Below are 24,372 nucleotides of genomic sequence, written 5' to 3'. Positions count from 1 at the left end.
GAGAGAAATTTGGAAAATCATTAAGCATTCCAGTATACACATAATGGGAGTACCAGAAAGAAAGGAGGGAAAGGATGGAGTAGAAAAAATATTTGAAGAAATAATGGCTAAACCCAAACCCAAATTAAAGAAAATATTTTTGTTTTGAGGAAGATTAGCCCTGAGCTAACATCTGCTGCCAATCCTCCTCTTTATGCTGAGGAAAACTGGCCCTGAGCTAACATCTGTGCCCATCTTCCTCTAATTTATATGTGGGACGCCTGCCACAGCATTGCCTGACAAGTGGTGCGTAGGTCCACATCTGTAATCTGAACCAAGGAACCCCAGGCTGCTGAAGCAGAATGTGTAAACTTAACCTCTGTGCCACTGGGCCAGCCCCAAAAGAAAACGTTAATCTACACATCAAAGAAGCTCAAGCAACTCCAAGTAGGACAAACACAAAGAGATTCAGACTCAGACAAATGATAGTAAAAATGTTGAAATATAAAGACAAAGAGAAAATCTTGAAAGCAGCAAGAGAAAAACAATTCATCATATGCAAGGGAACCCCCAAAAGATTAACATCTAAATGTTCATCAGTCACAATGGAGGCTCGAAGGCAGTGGGAGGACATGATCCAAGTGGTAAAAGAAAAAACTATCAACCAAGAATCTTATATCCAACAAAAAAATCCAAAAATAAAAATAAAATACAATATTCTCAGATTAAAAAAACCCAACAGAATTCATTGCTAGCAGACTCGTGGTACAAGAAATAGTAAAGGAAGTTCTTTGGGCTGAAAGCAAGAAATTAGGCTTTTTTAAAAAAAAAGCAAAGGTAATTATATAAGTATAAAAGAGAGTATAAATATATATATATAGTCTCCTTTCCTCTCTTAACTGATTTAAAAATCAATCATACCATGAAAAAACATGGAGGAAACTTATATGCATATTACTAAGTGAAAGAACTCAATTGGGAAAAACTAAATACCTTATGACTACAAGCATGTGACATTCTGGACATTCTGGAAAAGGCAAAACTATGGAGACAGTAGAAGGATCAGCGGTTGGGGAGAAGGGGAGGGATGAACAGGTGAAGCACAGAGGATTTTTAGAGCAGTGAAAATACTCTGTATGATACTATAATGATGGCTTGATGCATTATACGTTTGCCCAAAGCCATAGAAGGTACAGAAGCAAGAGTGAATCTTAATATAAACCATGGACTTGGGTGATTAAGATGTTTCAATGCAAGTTCACCAATTGTAACAAATGTACCAGTCTTGTAGGGGACGTAGATAATGGGGGAGGCTGTGCATGTGAGGGGGGAAGGAGTATATGAAAAATTTCTATGCCATCCCTTCAATTTTTCTTTGAATCTTAAATTGCTCTAAAAAAATTGCCTTAATTTTTTTAAAAAAAGATATGAAATTCAAATTTTAGTGTCTATAAATAAAGTTTTATTGGAACACAAAAAATCAGTTATATAAAACGATATGTATATAATGCACTGTTGGCTAATAACATATAGAAATTAGACTTTTTTTTAAAAAAGCAAAGGTAATTATATAAGTATAAAATATATATATATATACATATAAAATATATGTAATATATTTGACAACTAGAGCACAGAGGAGGTAAATGGAGCAAAGCTATTTTGCAATAAAGAAATGACACCAGATGGTAACTTGAATTCCCAGAAACAAATGAAGAGAACCAGAATTGGTAAATAAGAAGGGTAATATAACAAACTCTACAAATATATATTTGCTCTTTTTTCTTCTCTCACCTTCTTTAAAAGACATAAAATTATATAAGGTAATGATGACAACATGTATTTTTTGGTTTTTTAACATGCACAAATGTAATAATAAGCAATCATAACATGACAAAAGAAGAGGGGGAATGCAGTTATAAAAGAATAACATTCTATATCTCCCTAGAATTAAATGAGTATAAATCTGAAGTAGATTCTGATAACTAAGCAGCATTTAGTAAACCCTACAGCAAACACTAAGAAAATAACTCAAAAAAGTACAGTGAAAAAAACCATTAAAGTAACTAAAGATGTTATACAAGAAACATTCAATTAATGCAAAGAACGCAGGAAAGGAGAAAAGGAGAAGTAAAACGTATGAGACATATAGAAAACAAAAAGCAAATGGCAGTGATAAATCACACTGTATCAATAATAGCATTAAATATGAATAGCTTAAACAGTCCAATCAAAAGGCTGACATTTCAGACTGGAAGCAAACAAATAAAAAGATCAACCTATGTGCTGTCTACAGAAGACTCTCTATAGATTCAAGGATACAAGTACACAGAAAATAAAATGACGGAAAAACATATATCATGCAAACTGCTGCCATAAGAAAGCTGGAAAGGCTACACTAACATGTGATAAGCTAGACTTTAAAACAAAAAAAAAAATGTTATTAGAGATAAAGCGAGACAAATTATAACAAGCACAGAGATTGAATTAGTAATTAAAAAATATTTAACAAAGAAAAGCCCACGCCCAATAGTTTCAATGATGAATTCTAGCAAATATTTAAGAAAGAATTAATGCCAACGTTTAACAAACTCTTCAAAAACAGAAGAGGGATCACTTCCCAAGTCATTACCCTGATACTGAATCTGGATGAAGATATTGCAAGAAAATTCCAGACCAATAACCCTTATGAATAGATACAAAAACTCAACAAAATATTAGAAAACAAATCCAGCGACATATAAAAATAATTATACATCACGATGAAATGAGACTTATCCAGGGATTTCAAGGCTGGTTTAAAATCTGAAAATAAATAATAACAATGCACCATATCAACAGAAAAAAACAAAGGCAGGGATCAAAATTCACATAATTGTCCCAATAGATGCAGAAAAAGCATTTGACAAAATCCGACATCCAATCATGATAAAAAACACTCAACATACAAGGATTACAAGGGAACTTCCTCAACCTGGTAAATGTCATCTACAAACAAACAAAAACAACAACTACAACAACAAAAACACACACATAACATCACAGTTAATGGTGAAAGATTGAATGATTTCCCCCTAAGATTGTAAATAAGACAAAGATATCTGCTCTCACCATTTCTAGCTGATATTGTAGTGGAGTCAAGGCAATCAGAGAAGAAAAAGAAATAGGAGAATTTGGATTGGAAAGACAGAAGTAAAACTATCTCAATTTGCAGATGAAATGATCTTCTAAGGAACCGAAAAAAAAGAAGAAAAAACGGAACAGTGTTAGAATTGAAAATGAGTTCAGCAACATTGCAAGAGACAAAATCAATATACAAAAAAATCAGGTGTGTTTCTATACACTGGCAATGAAGAATCTGAAAGTCAAATTAAGAAAATAATTCCACTTAAAGTAATATCAAAGAGAATAAAATAATTAGGAAACATTTAGCAAAAGATGCGCAAAACTTATATTCTGAAAACATTGTTGAAAAAAGTTAAAGAAAATCTAAATAAATGGAAAGATATTCCATGTTATGGATCATAAGAATTACTATTGCTTAAGATGACATTCTCCCCAAATTTACCTACAAATTTAATAGAATTGTTAATCAGAATTCCTACTGGCATTTTTGCAGAAATTGACAAGCTAATCCTAAAATTCATATGGAAATTCAAGGGATCCAGAATAGCAAAAACAATCTTGAAAATAAAGGAACAAAGTTGGAGGACTTCTACTTCTTGGTTTCAAAACATGTTGCAAAGTTACAGTAATCAAGACAATAGGGTACTAACATAAGAGTAAAAGCATAGATCAATAGAATAGAATGGAGTCCCTCACACTCACAGTCAAGTGATTTTTGATGTATGTTCCAACAAAATGCAATAATGAAAGAATAATCTTTTCAATAAATGGTGCTAGGACGTCTGTATACCCATGTGTAAAAGAATGAAGTTGGATCCCTTCCTCACACTATACACATGAATTAACTCTAAATGGATCATAGACCTAATTGTAATGGCTAAAATTATAAAACACTTTGAAGAAAATATAGGAGTAAATTTTTATCACCTTGGGTTAGGCAAAGCCTTCTTATATATAACACAAATAACAAAAGAGAAAAAAAAAGATAGATTGGACTTCAGCAAAATTAAAAGCTTTACAATCCTCAGGAAAAAAGAACAAAGCTGGAGACATTACAATCCCCTGACTTCAAAATGTACTACAAAGCCATAGTAATCATAACAGCATAGTACTGGTGAAAAATAGGTACCACAGATCAATGCAACAGAACTGAAAGCACAGAAATAAAACCACACATCTATAGACAGCTAATCTTTGACAAAGGAGCTGAGAACATACAATTGAGAAAAGATAGTCTCTTCAATAAATGATGTTGGGAAATCTGGACAACCACTTGCAAAAGAACGAAAGTAGATCATTATCTCATGCCATACATGACAATAAACTCAAAATTGATTGAAGACTTGAAGACGAGATCTGAAACCGTAAAACTGTTGGAAGAAAATATAGGTAGCACACTCTTTGATATCAAACTTAAAAGGATCTTTTCAAATACCGTGTCTTCTCAGACAAGGGAAACAAAAGAAAAAATAAACAAGTGGAACTTCATCAGACTGAAGAGCTTTTGCAAGGCAAAGGAAACTAAGATCAAAACCCAAAGACAACCCACCAATTGGGAGAAAATATTTGCAAGTCACGTATCTTACAAGGGGTTAATCTCCATAATATATAAAGAACTCACACAACTCAACAACAAAAAACAGACTGACTAAAACAATGGGTACAGGATATGAGCAGACATTTTCTCAAAGAAGATATACAGATGGCCAACAAGCACATGAAAAGATGTTCAACATCACCACTCATCAGGGAAATGCAAATCAAAACTACACTAAACTATTACCTTATACCTGTTAAAATGGCTATAATCACTAAAACTAAAAATAGCAAATCTCGGAGAGGTTGTGGAGAAAAGGGAACCCTCATGCACTGCTGGTGGGAATGCAAACTGGTGCAGCCACTATGGAAAACAGTATGGAAATTCCTCAAAAAACTAACAATAGAATTACCATACTACCCAGCTATCCCACCACTGGGTATCTACCCAAAGAACTTGAAAGCAATAATCCAAAGTGACCTGTCCACCTCTATGTTCATCGCAGCACTATTCACAATAGCCAAGACATGGAAACAACCCAAGTGCCCGTCGATCAATGATTGGACAAAGAAGATATGCTGTATATATATACAATAGAATACTACTCGGCCATAAAAAAGACAAAATCATCCCATTTGCAACAACATAGATGGACCCGGAGGGAACTATGCTAAGTGAAATAAGCCAGACTGAGAAAGACAAACAGCAGATGATTTCACTCATATGTGGAGGATAAACAAACACATGGAGAAAGAGAAGAGTTCAGTGGTTACCAGGGGAAGCTGGCTGGGAGGTGAGCACAGAGGATGAAAGGGAGCACTTATATGCTGACCAACAAGAAATAATGTACAACCGAAATTCACAATGATGTAAACTATACGAACTCAATTTAAAAAAAAAAACAAATTTAAAAGCAAAAAAATAATTAAAAGCAGGGCCAGCACAGTGGCGCAGTCGTTAAGTTCACATGTTCCACTTCGGCGGCCCGGGGTTCACCAGTTCCAATCCAGTGTGGACATGGCACTGCTTGGCAAGCCATGCTGTGATAGGCATCTCAAATATAAAGTGGAGGAAGATTGGCACGGATGTTAACTCAGGGCCAGTCTTCCTCAGCAAAACGAGGAGGATTGGCTGCAGATGTGAGCTCAGGGCTAATCTTCCTAAAAAAAAAAAAAATTAAAATCTTTAGTTCATCAAACGATATAATCTAAAAAGTGAAGAAACAAGCCACAGAATGGGAAAAAATATTTGTAACCCATATAATGTGGCAAAATATACAAAGAACTCTTAAAACTCAAAAACTGAGACAAATAACCCAATTAAAAATGTACTAAGAGTTGAATAGCCCTTCCTCCCAAGAAGATGTATAAGTGGCCAACAGTCACAGGAAAAGATGCTCAACGTCATTAGTCATTAGGGAAGTGCAAATCAAAACCACAAAGAGATGCTATATACCCACTGTGATAGCTAAAATAAAAACACAGACGATAATAAGTGTTGGTGAGGATGTAAAGAAATCACAACCTTCATGCGCTCTGGGATTGGAAAATTGTGCAACTACTTTGGAGAATGGTGTGGAGGTTCCTCAAAATGTTAAAACAGGGTTACCATGTAACTCAGCAATTCACCCCTACATATGTACCCGAGATAAATGAACAACTGTCCACGAAAAAATTGTGCATGAATACTCATAGCGGTATTACTCATAATAACCAAAAAGTGGAAACAATTAAAAAGTATATGAATTAAGAAATAGGATAATCAAAAGTGGTATATCCACACAAAGGACTGTTATTAGGCAATAAAAGTAATGAGGTACCGATACATCTCACAACCTGGATGAACCTTGAAAACAGTACGCAAACTGAAAGGAGCCAGTCATACAAGACCGTATATTGGATGATCCCATTCACGTGAAATCTCCAGACTAGGCAAGTCCCTGGAGAGAGAAAGCAGGTCATTTGCGTTTGCCCGGGCCTGGGGGCTGGGAGGAATGAAGAGTGACTGCTAATGGGTATGGGTTTTCTGGGGAGAGAGGAAAATGTTCTAAAGTTAGATTGTGGCGATGGTTGCACAACTCAGAATATAATAAAAAATGTTGAATTGTACACTTTAAATGGGTGAATTGCTTGGCATGTGAATTACATCTCAATAAAGCTATATTAAAAAGTTATATATACAAGTTATTTTTAAATTTTCCAAAATTAAGCTTATATAAAATAGAAGGGTGCCTTCTACCCCTCTCGCACTGCCCCCTTGGTATATTTTATTCTAATCTTTCCTTCGAAGAGACAGAGACACCGAGAAACAGGCACAGAGGCAGACAGGCAGAGAAACGAATACAGAGAATTGTAGGTATAGAATTGTATATATTTTATGCAGATATATAAATAAAACTTAACTTTGTTTACTCTTTACTGTAATCTAGCTGCCATCCGTTCTTCAGATTTTGGCATTAGTGCCTCATAACTGTGTCTGAGCCCCACCTATTCTGATGTAGAACTCAGCGCATCTTCTGATTAACTCAAAAGAATGCACCTGTACAAAAGCACTAGCGAACAAGAAAACGTTGTCCAAATTTTGTAAGGTAGAAAGAGGGCAACATTAACAACACAGAGGAGACAACTTTAAAAACAAAAAAAGGCTTAAACATTTCTTTTGATCCAAAATCTCTTTGTCCGGACAGCCATATAAAGAAAGGGAATGAGGTGAGAAAAATGGAAAAAAATAAGGAAGGAATTTCTTTCGTAATCATTCCTGCGTGGAGCCCTCTTTATCTTTTCCCCATTTTTAGATTTTTCCTTGAAAATTTACATCTTATTATCCATTTATTTTGAAACGCATATTCTCTCTTCCTTTGCAATCCAGGTGACAGTTGACATCCTGACAGAAGGTTCTTGTTCGTAATAATATTTATTACTCTTCTTCTTTATATTTCATTAGAATACCAGTAACATTCATTATTTACCATTACCTAACATATACTAGGCCCAATAAATATTAACTGTTTGCTGAATGACTGGGTGAATGGATGGATGGAAAGATTGTCTACTCTTAAAATGATCTATAAAGGGTAACCGCTCTAGACTGGAAAGTTCAATAATGACAAATTTTGTATTGCTATTTCTCCTGGTTCAACATGAACTGGATGAGCAATGCTATCGTCAGTAATTAACATTCATTGAGTGTTTCTTGGAAGTGGGCATCTATTATCACCCATTTTCTTTATATCCTTGGTAACTGATACAGTGTCTGGCCTATGTAGGTACCCAGTAAATGTTCTTAAATTGAAGAAAAACTAGTTAATCGTTATCTCAGTATCACATCATGAAAATTACAAAAACATAAAAACCCAATGGTCAAATGATCTATACTTGTTGAGGAAGATCCAAATATTGCTAATAAAATACCCTTTGATTAGATTTGAATTCTTTCTTATGAATTAAGTAGATGATCTTTGGTTAAAAAGAGAGGAGATACTTATTATCTGTTGTCTTATAACACGGTTTATTTTCATTTTCAATGCATCATATTCCCAATTGATGAAGGTGATTTAGCTAAAGATAAGGTGGACATTAAAAATGATTTAAAAAATAGACAATTTGTAGATTCTAATAGCAACACTTAAAAAACACACATATATATATCCTCTTTTGCTGGGAAAAATTTGCCCTGAGCTCATATCTGTTGCCAATCTTCCTCTTTTTTTCCACCCCAAAGCCCTACTGCATAGTTGTACATTCTAGTTGTAGGTCCTTCTAGTTCTTCTATGTGAGCCGCCACCACAGCATGGCAACTGACAGACGAGTGGTATGGTTCCACTATAGGGAACTGAACCTGGGCCGCTGAAGTGGTGAGAGTTCCAAACTTTAAGCACTAGGCCATCAGGGCTGACACAAAATAATTTTTTATATAGTGCTTTTCAAGCCACTTATGAGCATATATCAAAACACTAAAAATGCAGCATAATGGAAAGACAACAGGATTAAAAATGGGCACAGGACTTGAGTAGACATTTCGCCAAAGAAGATGCACAAATGCTTAGTAAGCACATGAAAAGATGCTCAACATCATTAGGCATAAGGGAAATGCAGATCAAAAGCACAGTGAAACACAGCTTTACACCTGCTAGGATAGCTAAAATAAAAAAGACAACAACAGGTGTCTGTAAGGATGTGGAGAAATTGGAACCCTCTTACCTTGCCCATGAAAATGCACCCCACCCCGGGGCATGCACTAAGCTTGTTCTCCCCAACTCTGGCCTCCAAAAAGCATAAAATCTTTCAGACTCACCCCTTCTTTCCACAACTTACTAGTCCTCTGTTGCACTCTTCTGGGACCTTCTAGGACCACTTTGCTTTCCAAAGCGATGGCTAACTTCTTGCTTGTGTTGTGATGTCTTTTGAGAAGGATGGCCCACGTGTTATAACACCATCAATGGTAAATATGTTCAATGGCGGTGATGCTTTCAACAAAAGAAACGGTGGGCACAGTAGTTTGAAGCATTGCTTCTGCTGCTTGCTATCTTAAGTTCCATTTATTCTCCTTCTTTCAGAGCTGGCCCAGTGGCAAAAGGAAAAAGACTAGAAATAGAAAAAGGTAAGGACAAATACCCTTAAAAATGTTGGTCTGGTACATTCTTCTTTCAACGTTCTTTGACCCATGCAATGGTTGAATTATTTTCTAATGTTTTGCACTGCTTCATTTTGGTGGTGGCTATAAGAAACTTTTTAATATGTGTCTCAGACAATAGATGTAAAGAAATTGAGTCAAAATTATTATCTGCAATAAAAACAGCTCAGGGTGAGAAGGGCTTTGTCGCTGATGAGCATTGCAGCTGCTTTAGTAAGCACATATGAGAGAAAATTCTTTTAGAGACCTCCTAAAACACCTTTGTAAGGTATGGAGCATTTGTTCTTATGACCAGGTCAGTTTTCAGTTCAAGTAATTATATTTTGTGGACCTAATCTTCTTGACGCCATTTCAATTTTAGAATTTACTCTTGGCATCTTCGCCTTGAGGAAAAATCTTAACAGACAACTGTCGTGTACTGCTGACACCGACTGACTCTCCACTTCCTACCTTGACACAGCTGACCTTCATCAGCCAGCAAACAATGAGCATTTAGTCAAGACACACTGGCTGTTGTTATTTGTTTGCAAGTTGTACACGCGGGAAATATTAATAATTGCCCCATAAGGATTCATTTGTCTTATTTCAAAGCCAGAAATTTTTCTGAGCCTTTATCTTTCAGTGTTATTGTATTAGTGTGCATTTAATGTTCACTGTCTTGAAGTAGATGAGACAATAGTGTGAGAAAAAAATAAACTAATTGATAGAAATTTCAGCTTGGCTTCAACTATCCTAAAATCTTAACTCATAGAGACATTTCATTTTTCTAAACTGGACATTCTGCAGAGATAAATGAAGACAGATGGCATCACCCAGAAGCTGGTTATCCTGATGAAAGATCTTGGGGAATCACAGCTGTAAGCAACGGTGACCGTTTGACATCTCACAGGCAGACAGGTTTGGGGAGAGAGGGGAAGCGGCATGTTAGCACAGCTGCGTCTCTGATAGGAGCGCTGACAGTGCTGCTGTGATTATTTTTTGTTGAAATTCTGCATCCCATTAGTTCTGATATGAAAGGCTGATGGCGCGACTCTAACGTACTCACATTTCTCCCGTCAGGAAAAGTCACGGTCTGGTTCAGCGATGCTAGAATCCAACACTATTCAGTCTAAATTATCTGAAACCCAGCCCTTATCATGTCATGTCATGTATTTTAAGAGCCCAGTCCAATTTGTTATGTCAAATAATATATGATCAACAGACGGTAAAAGTAATGAAAAGGGGGATATCTTAAAAAATAAAATCCGCTTGGGCACCTGTTTCTGTCAGGCTATTAAAGTAGAAGATGAACACCCAAGGTTGTCTTCCTGACGCTGGATGAATATTCGAATGGGCAGTGATAAATTGGAAGGTGAGAAAAAAGTCTCTTATCTCTACATAGACTAGAAAGTACTTGACAAGGATTCTTACATTCTCTGTGTGCGTTCAGATAAAGAATGCATGATGCTTTCCCTTAGAATCTTACACCAAGTGTTTCTGCCTCATTCTGAATGAATATTTGTTCAGAGAGCCTCGATACCACAGATTAACATTAGGAATAGACGTATACGAAAGATGGTAGAGCTGACAAGGGTGAGGTCATTTTAGAAGGAGCTGGGAGAGGATTGGGAGAAACAGAGAACACACTTAGATGTTCTCATGAATTATTATTTTGAATGTCCCAGACTGGAAAATTTTTAAGTACATCAGGATGACAATTAATTAGAGTGGTCCATTCCTTTCAATCTTGAAAAAAATTATCTATCACCTGGTAGATGAGAAGTCAATGTAACATGAAACATGAACGTGAAAGCAAGTAGCATGTAGGATGTTAAAGTTAATTATCATTCTACTCATTAGAGTGCAGATAAGGAACAAAGCAGAATAATTAAAATTACTTATCAAATGGAACACAGAAAATAAAATACATATTTACTGGGTGATGATATTTTCCTCAGTGTTACCAATCAAAATATTTGTCCTCTCGTTTGCCTAGAAAACATTAAAACTAGTGTAAGCTTCTGCTTCTTCATTCGTGAAATGAGAATAACAATATCACAGATCATTACTGTGAGGATTGGACTAGTTACATTTATTCTGGTCATATACTTGCTGCCCTGTTATGAGCAACTTTGCCTTGCCCTCACCAGCAGACAGCATTCTCCTTCTCACATTCTGAGAACTTCATGTTAGCATCCTGCCCAACCCTGACATGTTCAGGCCATTCTCTCAATGTTTGTTCAGTGATCAGATCTAAGATGCCTGATAAGGAATTAAGATATTAAACCTGTTAAATTGGGCTTTTCCGGTCAGGATTTCTACTAAGGACACTAGGTTTTAAGTGTTCAAAAGAGATAGGCTAGCCAATAAAAACAACTCATAGACAAGACTATGAAAGCTCTTTGGAGCTTTCTCCCAGCTGTTTACAGGAGACTGGTCAGTATGAGAGAAGACTGATGATGAAGATTTTCTTGGAGGGTATTTTTAAGACGGCTATGTATCCTTTGCCCCCATCCAGGCAAAGGGTGTAGTTCGTCTAATTCAAGCCAGGTAAAGGATAGCATGCCATTTACCCCATAAAGTTTGAGAGGCATAGTGACTGAGTACCTGACGTTTATCTAGAAAATATCTAAAAGCAAGAGGTTGACTGGAGTTATCTGTGATAGATGAATGAGGAAAGAAAGCCACATTGTAAGTGACCTGCCATGTGCTTTCCATGGACCAGAGTGGTCACTATGGAAAGTAGCCCATGAACTGCCTTGAAAAAGCCAGGCCTGACAAAAGCTTGCCAGGGAGAAGTGACCTCAACAGCAAGAATCTTTGTGAGGTGTACCCGAAGCCTGAAGTTTCTGCATTTCCAAGGCAGAAACATCAATAGCAGATTGCAGTGGCATTATTCAAGCAAGACCTTAACATTTCTATATCTCTTCTCCTCTCCCCACTCACCCTAGAAGGACCAGAAGAATCAGAGCTAAGAGAAGACAAAAGGCAAAGAGAAAAAAGCAATCCATATCTTCTTTCTCCCTATAGGCTTCTGGCTCAGGCCAGAAGATTTGTGGAAAAGAGAGAATATTTCAGTTGAATGAGAAACTGAAGCTTTGATTTAGATCCCAAAGGTCTTTTCTGTGTAGGAAACTGTCAATGTCAGAAATTGACTGGAAGTTTGCCAGTTTCGTTCTGTGGGGGAAAGGGCCATTTGGCATGAGTCAGAAAAAGCTGCTTCTTTATTCACCACTCAATGCCCAGATCATTTAATAAACCTGTTATGATCTTTAACGTTTCCTGGATATATTTTCCCTCCTGGTATGTTTTATATGCTTAAAAGGGTTCTTAAGAAATTTTTTGTCCCCCGGCACAGTGTCCCCCAAAGAAGGCTGCTACTCTTGTATTTCTGCCACATATTTGTCTTATGCATTCATTTGTTCATTTTTCAATTTAGCAATTATTTATTAATATCTTACTATGAATAAATAAAGGTAGTAAGAATGGCATAGTGGTTAAAGGCATGGGCTTTTATAATCATAATTTTCCTGGTTGGAGTCCTAGTCCTCTGAAAACCTAGCCAGATACTTAACCTTTTGGTACTTCAATATCCTTATTGGGACAATGTAAATAATAATGTTGTCAACATTAAAGGAGATAATCCATGCAAAAACTTTCAAATGCTTTCTCCTGGATCACAAAGACTCAGAAGCAGCTAAGACCAAAAGGAACTAAGAGAAGAGTATTTTAGGCAGAGGGAACAGTAAGGGCAACCATCCAGGTGAGGCAATTGGTTTTGCCTGTTAGAAGAAAAGAAAGGCTTGTGTTGCTGTTTATTAAACCATTCCCCCAAATTTAAATGTTTTAAAACAGCTGCTATTAATTTGGCTCACCTTTCTATGAGACAGCAATTTGGGCAAGTTGAGATGGGCTGTACTTCTCGTCTCACCTGGACTCAGTCATGCTTCACTGGTCAGCTGCTGGGTCTGCTGAGGGCTTCTTGATCTTGGACTGCCTCAACTGCGATAGAGCGTCTCTGCTCCAGATGGTCTCTCATCCTCCAGGAGGCAACCATCATGGTGTCTGGGCAGTGACCCAACATACTAGAAGCAGCACACTACGCCTCCTGATGCCTGGACTCAGAATGGACACAACATCACTTCTACTGTATTCCTTTAGTCAAAGGCCAACTTAGATTCATGGGGTAGGGAAACAGGCTTCATTTCTTCATGGGAGAAGCTTCAAAGTCACATTGCAAAGAGTCATGGATCCAGAAAGGGTAATACTTGGGCTTATTCTTGCCATCTATACCACAGTTGCTGATGCAGTGAATGCAACGAGAGAGAAGGGCAGTAGCCAGATGAGTCAAAGCATAGGAAGAGTCTTTTTACCAAGTCCAGCATAAGTCACTGGAAGCTAGTGTGTTTCAAGTTTTTGAAATATTACTTGGGGATCCTATATAGGTAATAGGTTACAAAGGGCAAGAGCAGAAACAGAGTGATCATTTAGAAGTAATTGCAGTAATAAAGGTCTTATTTGATGGTGTCTTGGATAAGTAGCTGGGGAGCTGGAAAAAAATCAGTTAAATCAGGAAATATATAATAGAACTGATAGGACATGCTGATGTATTAACTATAGGGGGCTATGGAAAGAGAGGAATCAAGCATGACACCTAGAGCTTTACATACTGGGTAAGTCATAGTACTGATTCTAGTCCCGAGGCTGGCAGGCTCAAGATCTAGGAACAGCCAATGTTTCAGTTCAAGTCTAAAGGCAAGAAAAAAAATGATGTCCCAGCTAAAAACAGTCAGGCAGAATAGTCAGCCCTTCGTCTCTTCAGTTCTTCAGCTGATTGTATGGAGCCTGCCCACATAATGGAAGGCAATCTGCTTTACTCGGTCTACTGATTCAAATGTTAATCTCATCCAGAAAAACCCTCACAGACACATCCAGAGTAGTGTTTGACCAAATGTCTGGGCACTCTGTGGCTCAATCAAGTTGAGAATAAAATTAATCATCATAGGTCTCATGGGAGAAAAGGAGAAAACTGGAAAAGAAACAAGCCCAGGTGCCTTGTCTTTACTAGAATACTCTCCCCTATTTTGCCATTGGTACAGCTGGCTGAGAGCTTTCCCATGTAGGATCCAAGGACAGGACAGTGTCAGGACAAAGTCATTGTTCATTACTCATCCAACCTCCATACTTGACTTATTGCTTCATCTCAAATATTGACGTGATTGAATATTAGTATATTATTATAATTATACAAGTCTCTTTACCTGTCTATAATGTTAGACTTATCCCACAGAAACAAATGCTTCTACTCAAAATGTGCTAGTTGATAGCTATGACATGGATGATGTCCCAAAGATACAGTCATCTAAAAATATACCATCCAGAATAAATCAGATAAAGCTAAGCCCCACAATACACTTAACTCAAATTGCATGTCCCTCCAGGCCATAATTATAAGCCTGAGGGTCAAAGATGTTCTGCCTACCCATCCAAGCCCACTGGGACCTATAACCAACAGGTCAACTTTGTCAGGCTTCCCACCAGGGAGGGGCTCTCAGAAAATCAATAATATACTTGTTTCCACCTGAAGATGGCTTTTGCCACTTAATCCATACTTTTTGCTCACTTTCTTTTCTAATCAACTCATAGTTTCATGACACCGGCCTTTGATACCTTGTTCAAATACGTCTTGATTAGAAGAAATTACACAGCCTTCTGAGCACTACCGTGGAAACTAGCGGTTTATATCACTCCACCCAGTTGAATCAGAGGCAAACCACAAAGCTGTTTGGATCAGTTTCAGAACTTTTCTTTCCAACCATGGATGTCACTGAATTGATTTGAGCATGCCTTTGCTATGACCACATCATTACGTGATGGCGACATCACGAACTCATTTTGCAGCATCGTTACTATAGCCACACAAACAAGCATCCCAGCCACTGTGAGTAAACTGCTGTACTTCAGCATCTGAATACCCATTTGAGAACCTCTTCTGATCCAAAACCCGCAACAGTCTAGTTCCCTAACTGACATCCCTTCACTGATTTTCTTGGGTAAGTAGCTTTCAAGACTACCTGAGAGATTAAAAGAAAAGAGAAAGGATTTCTCCTCAAAAGGTGGGGTGCTCAAGACTAATGACACTACATTCTTATCTACCATGTTTTACCCCATATTTGTCATACCCAATAAAGTACATTCCATATCATTTGCTATTTTCAAATATTCTATCCTTTTTTCATCACAGTACAAGGAATTCTTGGAGCAAAGTATATACAGATTAGGAAAGTCATAGGTAATGACTCTTACATGACTTATTTCATCTTGATGAAAGTTTAAACATTAGGTAAGTCTCTTTCAGAGTCTTCCTTTTCAAATCTATCAGTCAATCATCACAGTGATAGAGAGCTCCAGGAAATTGAAAAGATATTAAACATGGTTTTTGTGATCAAGACCCATAATCCAATTAAGAGAATAAAACGTGTTTTCATGAAAAGTTACATTTTCATGAACAGTACAAGGTAATACACTCTGACTCAGAAAAGACCAGGAAGACCTTAGTCTAAAGTGATTAGGACTGGGTAATGTGAATAGATGAGATGGGGTCTGTGTCTTAAAAATTAGCCCTGATTGAATCAATGGCATAGAGGAGGGTAGATAGCCACAGAATTACAGTACAGGTAGCATGGCTTGGCAGGCAAATTTCCACACAACAGATGGCTGCTCTAAGAATTCATCTATTCATTTATTAATCCAGTAGTCCAATAAATTTTTTACTGAATGCATTTAATATACTAGACAACATGCTGAGTGGGTACAGGGAATACAAGTGTGAACCAAATAGAAATAACCCAGCCCTTAGGGACCTTACATTTTAGTGGAGAAGACAGAAGCTAAACAAGTTTGCTAATTAATAAATTACATATTGTGTTAACTGTCAGAAAGGAAAGAAGCAGAGTTCTATATGACTGGGCCGTTGGGAGGCATGTCACAAGGAGAGCGAGGAGAAGAGTATTCCAGGAGAGGGAACAGCATACGCGAAGCCTCTGTGGTGCAAAGACCCCAGTGTCTGACAGTAACAGTAGACTGGTGTGACTGCAGGTCATAAGGACAAACAGGGATTAAAGGAGCACAAAGTGAGATTGCAGTGTTGGGCACAGCCCAGACCTTCCGTGGGGTTGGGTCTTGTACAACATGCTAAGGAGCTTGGTTTTTATTCTGAGTAATTGGAACACACTGGAGTATTTTAAGCCAGAAAGTGACATAATGAAATTATGTTTAAGGAAATCACTTACGCTGAAGTCAAGAAACCAATTATGTGATTCCTGCCAACTTCCAGAAGAGAGATGCTGACTTTTTAGGTGGTTTTCAGAAAAAAGGACATTATTTTGGTGTTAGAAGGGATCCTTGACAACATTCCAAGGGAAGATTCACTCATTTTTATTCTTATGGGAAATATCTATGTCTGTAGGCACAGAGAGGGAGCAGTGGGGAGGGAGAATTGTGAGATAAAAGAGGCACAAAAGGAAAAATTAAAAGAATAAAATCCTGAAGGGCACAGAGATGCCAATTGGAAGGGGTAGCCCCAGAAAAGAGGATCCTTCTTACTCTGAGATAGTTGGGAGGAAGATAGATATCCGGCTGAGGGGAGAAAGCATGAGTCTGTGGTGCATCCAGGAAGCAGAATGTCATGACTGTTGTGTTCCAGGACACTCATCCATTTCTTATCTGGCACTCAACTGGCCTTTGATGAGGTAGAAAGGCTCATTGTTGTCCCAGAAGAAGGTGTCAGAATATGCTAAAGGTCAGTGGACCAGGACCATCAAGAATTTGAAGAGGGCGATATAATCAGATGGTGAGGATTGAAAAGGTAAGGGATTGTGAAGGAACTGTGGTGGGATAACCTTCTAGAAGCACAGAGGAGAGCAGAGAGCTTGACAGCTCAACTCCTCTCCATTCCCAGTGTGTCCAGAAATATGGAAAGGAGATGTTCCATAAGAGAGAAGCTCCAAAAAGTGAAGTCAGCATGGCCTGGCCAGGGGTAGATGGGGAGAGGAGCCCAGAACCAGAAATGGTAGACCTGACTCAAGGCGGAGCGTCTAAGACCAAGTCCAGACTCTTTCCACGAGGAGAAAACCATGGTAAGAGCTTTTGCCCGGAGCAGTTATTGCAAGTACCAGGATCAAGTGAGCATGGAGATTTGCAAATAAAGTAGCATTAGCTTGAGGGGTCTTATGAGTAATAATGGAGAATTTAGCTACCGGAGTTTATGAAACTGACCGATCCTAAATTCCCTTTTGAAAATTGCCATAATTGCCTCAATACGACTCTGACTTGGGTATCAGTTCGTCTCATTCTGGCAAGAAAAAAAAGTAAGCCAAACAAGATAGGGGCTCCAAAATTGTGCTCCCAGTGCTGGGCTGTTTATTTTTACCAACACTTGGATTCTTCTGAGCTCTCTCTCTCTCTCACCAATTTTTCAAGCCCTATTTCTTCCCATTTCTGTCCCCAACTTTCCTATTCCCTAACAAACTGGAACTAGCACATCTCTCTGGAGAGAAGCCAGGTCCCCACGTCCTCATTGCGGGACGGCTGTTTTAGAAAAATAGCACATCTGTGACTTGATTACATTTCATGGCCCTGAAACCACAGTGATTTGTGGGCAAAGGGGTTTTACTACAGCTTTAGCTGATGATCACTCTCGGTAAGGGGGAAATAAATTGGCTCAATAAAGATTTTTGAGCAAAATATCTTGCTGGGAGAATCCAGGCTTGACATTAAGGAAATAGCAGCTTAGGTCCACAACTCACCAATCGGGACATCTCCTCAAAGGCTCCAGTTAAGGGATTTGTAGAGTCAGGGTACCGTTTCAGTTCTAGTTTATAATGTCTTTTAATCTTCTGCAGCGTCTTTGGAACTTAGTCATTCTTATAACAACGCTATTTCATCTAGTCTAAAAATGTGGCTTTTCTCACATGTTACAAGATGGGTACAAATCAGAATGCCATACAGGCTGTGTAGTGGTTCCGGCAGTGTGTGGCTCTATTAAGGAGAGTCAATTTAGTACTGGAAAAAGGAAAGGACCAAATTAGAATCGCGGCTGGCAGAAATAGTCTCCCATCTGGCACTGTAATTACATGCTACCTTGACCTGCAGCAGTCCTTGCTGTTTCGAGCACTAAGATCCCTTTCAGGGGGTGGAGGGGAAAGACACAAGATTTGGAAAAGATGTTGTTGAGAACATCCTCTTTCTCTTTTGGAGAAATAAGCTGTATAAAAATTTATTTCCATATGGCTCTCTCTTTTATAGTGAAATGAAACTTCCAGTCACTAAATGAATGTGACCACTTTATGGCCGGCATAAACAGACAAGGTCTGTATGCTTATTTTTGCTCATGACATCAGACGTTATTTCAGCCGGGACACTGTTTCAGTACCCTCTCTGGCGACCTCGTTCCTGAGCTTTTTTTTCAAAGGGTCAGTCTTAGTTGCTGCTGACATGCGGCATTTTCAAAGACTCAAAGTGGTCTTTATTACAACCCTTGACTTCACCTTCTATGCCAACAGGAAATTTTATACAACTCTGATCTCTCCCATTGTAACAGTGCCAGGAAGTGGTGCTCTGGCGTGGTTTGAGACTGCCATCTACTGGCCAAATATATTCTGGTCCCCTTCTTTTATTTTTTTCTGTTCTAAGACTTAGCATTTTCTCTAATCCATAAAGATTTATCTTTTATCTTTCTCCTTAAAGCCACAACAGCTCGGACTTATAATTAAATAAAATCACCATTTGGATCTCGGCTAGTCAAAATCTGCAATATCTTGCCACTTAGGGGTGAAATCATTGAGGCAAGACACAAGCCCTGTTTTTACGGTCAAATGCAAGACTGTGCTACCATCAGTCTTTTCTCAGGCCCTGCCCCAGCATTCGTCCAGACCAGCTAACGACCAAGGCCTTCCCTCTGCCATTTTGTCTCGGCCTCCATATTGTCCCAACCATGACTGGATCCTGAATGAAACTTTAATTCACCTCAAAGGGCTGTGCATTCACAGGCAACCAAATAAACGGATCGCTTTTAAACAGAAATGACACTGATTGCCACTAAATATAACGAGTGCCTTATGTACATTTCATCGGAACCACAAGCTCAAATTAGCCTGTCAGAATTTCGCGATGCCTGATGCCAGCGTGTCAAGTGACACAATTAGCTCAAGAGAATAAAGAAAAGGCTTGTCATAGCCCTCATCCCGTCTCTTCTCTGAGTTCCATCCCCTGATTTAGTTCAAATTCTTTTCACACTTGAAGTGTGCTTGCGTATGTGTGTGTGTGCGTATATGTGTGCGTGTGTGTGTTACCCTTCAAACTTCAAAACAATCACACAGTGAAGAGTTAGGGTAAATCAGTATATTTTTTATAAAAGCCCAAATGCTTTCTTTTCCCTTTTACTTCCCTTCTGAAAATGAGAACTTATCAAGGGCCAAATCCCAGCCCTTTGGGAGAAAAACAAAGTGTGCTGAAAAGAAAGATGTAAAATTCACATTGAACCTGGAAAGATCAAAGCTTTAGGAATACTGACCCAGCATGACTAAACAGCACCAAATGCGAGGGCTGCAGGACTACCAAGAGTCAGCACTTCTCAGATGGACAGAGAACAGCAATAAGTTTGTATTTAATGCTGAATCAGAAGAAGGGTCCCTTTGGTGCCATGTCCTGCCTCCAGCAGCAGTGAGGATGACACTGGATCCTTTGGAAAAAAGCTGCAACACGTATGACTCGCAAAGGAACGGCTGGAGCAGACTAACCCAAAAGAGCTGGGGAACGTTTCCCAAAAATGCACATTCTCTCCCGCAACGAGATTTAGGATTGTTTCACATTCTAATCCCAAGGAATGTGAAGAGAGCTCTTTAAATGTGGGAGGAATGTGCCCCAAAGATGCACCTGCCACAGAATCACACAGACTTGAATGAGCTCTGCACCACTTTTTACCAGCCTCAAGGCCACGGCAGGGGAGTCCATGCGTTCCAGAAAGCCGGGCAATCCCACCCAACCTGCCCTGAGACTGAGAGGAGGGGAGGCAGAGACCAAGCCCGGGCCTCTGCCCTGGGAGTCAGCATAAGGGAGGCACATGCCTCAAGGGCTTAAAACATAAATTTTCTATCAGCAAATTATGAAGACTTCCCCTTTTGTCTCTAAAGGCTGCTTCTCCCAGGCTGTGTCAGTCAGAGTTCTCCAGAGAAACAGAACCAGTAGGAGAGAGAGAGACAGAGAGAGAGACTTATTCTTGGCTTACAGGATTGTGGGGTTTGGCAAGTTCAAAGTCCATGGGGCAGGTCGGCAGGCTGGACACTCAGGCAGGAGCTGCCATTGCCGCCTTGAGGCTGGATTCCTTCCTTCTCCAGGAAACCTGTTTTCACTCTTCAGGCCTTCAACTGATTGGATGAGGCCCACCTGCATAACGGGAGGTAATGTGCCTTACTTAACTTCAAATGACTCTAAATATTCATCACTTCTACAGAATACTCTCACAGCAACATCCAGACTGCTGTGTGACCAAACCACCAGGCATCACAGCGCAGAAGCGGACATGTAAAGTTAACCACCACACATGGCATCCAAGACCACTCCAGGTGCTTCCCCTTCTAGTTACCTACACACTAAATATAAAGCTATGCCTCCCTCATATCATTTAAGATTCTATAATATTTAAATCCTGGTTTACAATATAACTAAGTCCATTCTGTGATTTTTTTTTCTCCCCAGACTTTCAACCTTCCCAGTCTGTCTTTCTTACCTCACATCCAGCTTTGGGAGAGTTGGCACTCCTTCCACATGTCTGAGAGGTCAGTTGTCCTTCTTAGTAAGGCCAAGAGGCTCAAGTGTCTGCCTGCCCGGAGAAGCTGCCCAGGAGAGCACAATGCAGGGCCGCAAGTGGGCTCTCCGCCTTGGGTCAAATACTCGCAGCCAATGGTGTGCATGACCCCTCCACCCTCAGGGCCTGGCTCTCTTCCTCACCACTTCCAAACCAGCCAGCCAAACACGCCACTGTGGCCAATGACATACTAGTGTCTGAATATAGAATCTGAATAGAAATCAACAGGTACAACCTGGTCTGCTTGTTTGGTTTTCTTTTTTTTTAATTCCCAAGAGAGAGAGAAAAAAAATGTGAGCCAGCCCTGATGGCCTAGTGGTTAAAGCTTGGTGTTTTCACTCCTTCGGTGTCCACATTCATTTCCCGGTCACGGAACCACACCACCCATCTGTCAGTAGCCATGCTATGATAATGGCTCATATAGAAGAACCAGAAGAAACTACATCTATACACAACTATGTACTGGGGGCTTTTGGACGGAAAAAGAAGAAGAAAGGAGGAAGATTGGCAACAGACGTTAGCTTAGGGTGAATCTTCCCCTGCAGAAAAAGTCAATAAAATAAATAAATGTATCAGTCTCCCCAAATGTCTCTCACCCATCACTGTGGAAAGGGCCCCCTTAGCGTCTGGGATCCTGAGCTCTGATGATGGCAGGTGGCCCAGGTAGCAGGCTTGGCTGGGCCTGCCCACAGGCAGCATGAGCACCCCACTGTGAGATCTCCACTTCAGGGATCACAGATTTGCCCTCTGTACCATTTCAACCCAACGCCACGGGCAGACCACAGGAAAGCCTTTGCTGCAGGGTCTCAATCTCCTGGCCTATGGGGGCTGCCACACCCCTGCAGGAGAGAACAGAGTGACAGAAGTTCCAACCACACAAGGATGCAGAGCCCACAGGCTGAACCAGCCCAAAAGGGACAGAAGACAAGCTGGGCTGTGGCAAGCAGAGGGACAAGTGGTGCAGCCCACTGTAGCTTACACCGGAGAGGTGCCACCCACAGACCTCGTCCCCAAGGCTTCTCAGAGGACACCTGGTATGGTCTCAATAACCCATCGCTATCAGAGGTGCTACAGGAGATTGGCCAATGAGAGAGGATGCCCCTCCTCCCTCACCCCTAGCCAGGACAGAGTGCGGGGTGACCACGCCTACACTGACATTCCCACTCACACAGCAGGTGCTTTTTAAAGGATTTATGGGGGGGTGGCATCATGAGACCAAAATCCAAGCGGTGTAGTTAATGCTCTTCTGGAATCACACAGCCGGTCGGGAGGCAACAACAGCAGTGGTTGGATGCTGTCATCCTTCCGGCTTAAAGACCACGGTCTGCAGGCCCATCTGGATGTGGCGAGCCAGGGGTTAGTGACAAGCATTGCTCAAAGCACTAACAAAATAAATAAACACTGAAATTTTGTACAAACAAGATTAGTTGTGCATACTGGATTAAAGATAAAGAACCATGAGAGTAGCATGTCCGAACAGGAAGGAACAAAGACTTCAGAATTCCTGACTTGCTCCTAGGGACAAAGTAGTACCAACAGCCAACCAGGACATGAGAACCGCTGTCCGTGAACAGTCTGGGCGGGAGACCAGCATCACGAAGAGCAGTCATGATGGCAACTGTGGAGCTTAAGGCTGAGCAGACTGTGGGTCTAACCTCCAGAAAGCAAATCACTCTAGTTAGTAAAATGGGCGTTATGCCATAAAATTTTTAAAATAATTATTATTTTTTACTTGGGGGTAGATAGACCATATTCTCTAGCATATTTCTTTCTTTATGATTTTTATTTTTGATTTGTATTTCTCACAGCTTTGTTGAGATGTATTTAACATAGAGTCTGCTACACATATTTAAAGTGTATAATCTGATAATTTTGACAAGTTTATACACCACAATCAAGGTTGTAAATATAAATACATATGAATATACATATATGTACATAAAGTTTCTTTCTGTTCCTTTAAAATCCTTCCTTCCTGCCCCTCCCACTTGACCTCCATCCCCAAGAACCACTGATCTGTTTTCTGTCCTTATAGACGAGTTTGCATTTATAGAATTTTATATACGTGAAATCATGCAGTCTGTACCTTTCTTTGTTCTATTTCTGTCACTGGCCATCCTTCTTTTGGAATTCATTCATTTCTAGCCCGTATCCATAGTCTAGTCGTTTTCCTTGTAAGGAAGCATTCCATTGTATGGATATGCCACATTTTGTTTATCCATTCATCTACTGATGGACGCTTGGGTTTTTTCCCAGTTTGGGACTATTGCAGATGAAACTGCCAAGAACACTTGTGTACAAATCTTTGCACAAACATGAGCTTTCATTTCTCTAGAGTCAATACCTAAGAGTAGGATCCGTGGCTCCCATGGAAGGTGTACGTTAAAGTTTTTGAAAAACTGCCAAACTCTTTTTCAAAGTGACTGTAGCATTCCTACAGTCGCACCAGCAGTGTGTGAGTTCCAGATCCTCACATCTCTGTCAACACTGTGTGGTCATTCTTTTTACTGTAAGATGTCCCAGTAGGTGTGTCTCATGGTGGTTTTATTTTGCATTTCCCTGAAGTCTAGCAGTGCTAAGCATGTTTTCGTGTGTTTATTTGCCATGGTTTCATTGATTTTTCTCATTGATCAATGTCATAATCAACCATTAATAACATTTTTGGCATTACTATCACAATTTGTCATTTGTTTGGCATAGATGCTCAACGTGCGGCTTTCTTGCTATCTTTACCATTTACTTGTGAAACACACAGCATGTTATTAATAGTCAATCAATTGTAAGACAACTCTTCTAGATAAAAATGAACCAAAATAAATGTTTAGAGTTTTATATCCAAATCCATTTGAGAGATAAACTTTTCATACATCAATTTATCACAGAAAAATTTGTGCTTTCATTTAGGAAATAAATTTATTTTCTCACAAGAGTCAATTTAAATTTAATAAGCATTATTTTTAAATCACTTGGACAAAGCATTCAGCAGCTCTTATATTGCACCTAACTTTAAAACTTTTTAAGTATAATTTCCAAGCTCAAGGGTTTTTAATGCAGATTTTTAAAAAAATACTTTTCTGCCAATATTTATACTTTACCTCACTTATATATATAACTGTCACTTTTACAATATTTAAACTTTCCATTCTTACTACTCTTGTTACTATCATAGTTTTTGAAGGCTAATTTTATCAGTGTAAAAGAATAAATAAGAAATTTCATTGGCTAAGTATTTGAATATGTGTATCCCACGTAT

The 24,372-nt window shown here is 39.2% G+C and overlaps 1 long non-coding RNA gene across 2 annotated transcripts in view; it reads right to left on the bottom strand.

Moving 5' to 3' along the window:
- The window catches only part of LOC102148918 (uncharacterized), a 38,079-nt gene extending 16,821 nt beyond the window's left edge, over positions 1–21,258 (bottom strand). Inside the window, exons 1-3 of one of the 2 annotated variants that reach the window (XR_011434399.1) lie at positions 21,042–21,258; positions 20,541–20,698; positions 8,936–9,225 (exon numbers count right to left, since the gene is read on the bottom strand). This is a non-coding gene — a long non-coding RNA (uncharacterized lncRNA). The remainder of the gene's footprint in view (positions 1–8,935; positions 9,226–20,540; positions 20,699–21,041) is intronic. The other variant, XR_289982.4, reaches the window with a different exon arrangement.
- Between the last annotated feature and the right edge of the window lie 3,114 nt (positions 21,259–24,372).

The sequence above is a fragment of the Equus caballus genome, chromosome 31, assembly GCF_041296265.1.
Source record: "Equus caballus isolate H_3958 breed thoroughbred chromosome 31, TB-T2T, whole genome shotgun sequence".
Lineage (NCBI taxonomy): Eukaryota > Metazoa > Chordata > Mammalia > Perissodactyla > Equidae > Equus > Equus caballus.
This window is presented reverse-complemented; position numbering and strand designations above follow the sequence as displayed.